Source organism: Mycteria americana, chromosome 4 (assembly GCF_035582795.1).
Source record: "Mycteria americana isolate JAX WOST 10 ecotype Jacksonville Zoo and Gardens chromosome 4, USCA_MyAme_1.0, whole genome shotgun sequence".
Taxonomy (NCBI): Eukaryota; Metazoa; Chordata; class Aves; order Ciconiiformes; family Ciconiidae; genus Mycteria; species Mycteria americana.
The window spans coordinates 10,888,756-10,892,258 of NC_134368.1; positions in this window are offsets into that span (position 1 = coordinate 10,888,756).

Sequence of the window (3,503 nt, forward strand, 5' to 3'; positions counted from 1 at the left end):
TAATAGAATTTTATTTTTAAGCTATAATGAGACATTTTTTTCTGTTAGAATCAAAAGCTTTAAGAAACCAAAATCTTACCATCAGAGCTCCTACAGCAGAATGGCAAACATCTGGGTAAGAGTGTTGAGATCTGTATTTCTGTTATCATTTATACTATGCCATGGTTTGCTATGCTCATCTTCCAAAAGAATAAAAATGAGGGCAAAAACCAAGCAACATTTGTTTACATATGTTTCTTTTCAAAAGGCATGGTCAGCCCAAGGTCCTAACACTTCTTATATGACAGTAACTGTGTGTAAGAGGATCACCGGTTTCAACACTGGTTTTAGAGGATGAGGGAAAAACTGTTTAGGAGGTTTAGATGATGTGATAGCCTCCAGGAACCAGAGTCTTGATTCAGTGACCCAGGCAGACTATCCCTCTATTCGCAGATGTGAATCTCTTCAGTCTTTAAACAGTGGAAGGAGAACATAACATTGCTTGATCTCTTTAGGGAGCTGCTTCCAGAAAAACCCAAAATTCTGTTACTCACCTGGAAGATAATTTGCCCTCTATGACAATTTCTATACTGTCTAAAAGAGCCTTTAAATCACAACACTTATTCTAGGCACAAGGCCAAGGAGGATATAAATCTGAATTAAAATCTGCACAGCAGTAAGACTATGTAATGTATTTCTATTTTAACTCGATGCCAGCTACTAAGTGTTTAATTATGGCTATTGCAAATATTTAAATTGAAGGAGACTGTCGCTGACATTAGAGTCAGGCAGCTGCTTTTAATGCTCTCACAACATTACATTTCTCGCTTTTTACTGAAGGAAGCCTAATGGAATTCTTTTGTTGCCACCTAGCTGTGAAGATCACTTCCACAAGCTGATAAAATGCGCTTTATTTTTCATTCAAAGTAAGTGCTACAGTAGCCCACAAAAGTAATGTAGGACTCATGCTCAGTAGGAAGAGTTAAGGAACATAAGGAACGATAGCAGAACTACAGAGAAGAGGGAACTATGACACTATGTCTAGTAAGGGATTGTAATAGCTTAAAATGACAAACCCTTGGTGGCAGGCAGTTTATCTTCCTTTGTGGTTGTTCAGCATTCTGTTGCATTGTATTCCAGAACAACAGAGCCAAGTGGTGACTGTTAACACCTCGGTTTCCCAGGAGCGAGCAATTAACAGGGCTGACAGTCATGGTCTGGGATATTGCATAGCTGAATAGTTCCTCTTAAACTTTTTGATGTCTTGCGTTTTGAGAATTAAAAAAGAAATAAAATAATCATTAAGCAAATAGACAGGCAGGTGTATTTAGGTAGGTAAGATAGAAATTTCAAAAACCCATTATACTGTGTGCTTCTTCCCCTGTGATGTTGGACCCAGTTTTCAAGTGTCTTACTGAATTGCAATCAAGCTGATTCATAACTATTTCCTTCTCCATATTTTCCCTGCTCTCAAATGAAAGGACTGAGGAATAGAGGAATCTCAATAATCCAGCTGTGGAATTTTTCATAGAATCATAGAATTCAATGAATGAATTCTATGAATTTCAATAGAATTCTATGAAAAATTTTTACCTTCAGAAATCACAGATAGCCCTATTGCTACTTTAGGATCTGATGCATAAAGTCATCTTCAGAATCAATATTTGGAGGAATGTAAAAAAATGTGAGTCTTTTGGGAAAAATATCAATATATTCCTATATTGATATTTTATATATATTATTGATATTATATATTATTGATATTATATATTATATATTTTATATACTATTATATATTATTGATATTTTTATATATTATTGATATTTTATATATATATTCCTATATTGATATTTTTATGTCAATATAGCCTATTGATTTTTCAGTGATGGGAGGTCTTACAACAGAATACACAGAATAACATTAAAAATACCACATTCCTCCTGCCAAACGTGGATAACTTGATGTTGGAGGCGGCTGATCCTATCCAGGACCACTCTGCCCCTGGCCACTAGAGCACCTTCTCTAGTATTCCTTGTTTGAGCAATGCAGTACACAGAAACCTGAGGTGATCCAATGCAGAGCCAGCAAAGGTCTAGTAGGACTTGTAAGCATTCTATTACAAAAGCAGCTGTAATGCCATTGGAGCCAGGTGAGCTTTGAAGCAATACAGCCGCATTCACACTGCTGCCTCAGCTAGTGTCTGTGGCACAGACCATCCACAGCCTGGTTAGTCGGCACACAGATAATTGAGAGTCAGCAATGCCTCTACACTCATAGTGCTCCATGGAAGCACAGGTACATGAATAATTCATGATTCGTTCATTTACACATTTGTTACACTCTTTGCAGCCAAGAAGATGAGGGTAGGTGAACAAGGCTGACTCTTAAATCATCTAACAAAACAGACTTATAAAATCAGAGGTTTCACCTGTCCGATCTTACCAACAGACTCATTAAGAAACTCTTTTAGTGCTGAAAGCTGCACATTCCAGAGGTCTCTTATTTCAGTGTAAATGGCCAGACCGAAAAAGCCTTCACATGCCACTACAGTGTAAGGAGGCCCATGTTACCTGAGGAAGACCAAGGGTTTTCAGCCCTGCGACGAGCATCGGACACAGGGTGCTCACACCTCCCGTAACAGTCGCTGCTGGGTGGCACTTGGCTCCCTCTTCCCAATCAGCCCTGGTAACGAGGCAAAGCCCACATTCAGTGACTGCCTGGCCAGGTAATCCGACCTGCCCTAGAAAGCACAGATACTTTATTATTTAAATGAAACCAAAGACACAGAGACAGATAGATTGGAATGGCAAGCAAAAAAAAATACCTGGTACACATCTTGAGCACTGTTCACCCAGAGGAGAAGGCAAGAAAAGTCACCAGGAAAAGCTACGAGTTTACAAACAGCCAAGCGGCTGGGCATGGGGCAGTGAGATTTAGGAAAGGCCAGATGATTCCTTGCATTAAGGGAAAGCAGCTGGGAAAAATCCTTTTCGACAGTGAGGTGAGGGCATCGAAACACCTCTGCAAGTGTTGGTAACAAGTTACATAGAGGATCTGGACTAATTATGCCAGAGGCAACAGGTAACAATCTCCCGAGTTGATGGCTCTGATTAATTTTGCCCAGTGCATTGGGAACATTTCCAGAAGACTGACACTGGGGGGAGGGGGAAACCCCCAAAGCTCACACCGCCCTGGTACAACAACATCGCACAACACAGCAAGAGCATAGTCCTGCCTCGGCCGCCCCTTTCAGGGTCCGTCAGAGCCGAACTAACCCTGGGACCGAGGAAAAGTTTCCGAGGGGCAGCCACCCCCCTCGGCGGCAGGGCGCCCGCCGTGAGGGGGCCGCAGGCCCCGGGCAGCCCTGCACAGGCCGCCCGCCCGCCCCGCCCCCAGTCGCTCGCGAAACTACAACTCCCAGCACAGCCCGGGGCCGGAGAAGAGGCGGAGCCGCTGCGTCACCGCTTCCTAATTGACGTGCGCGACGGCCATTCCGCGAGCCGCAAGATCGCGGTCCCTCCAA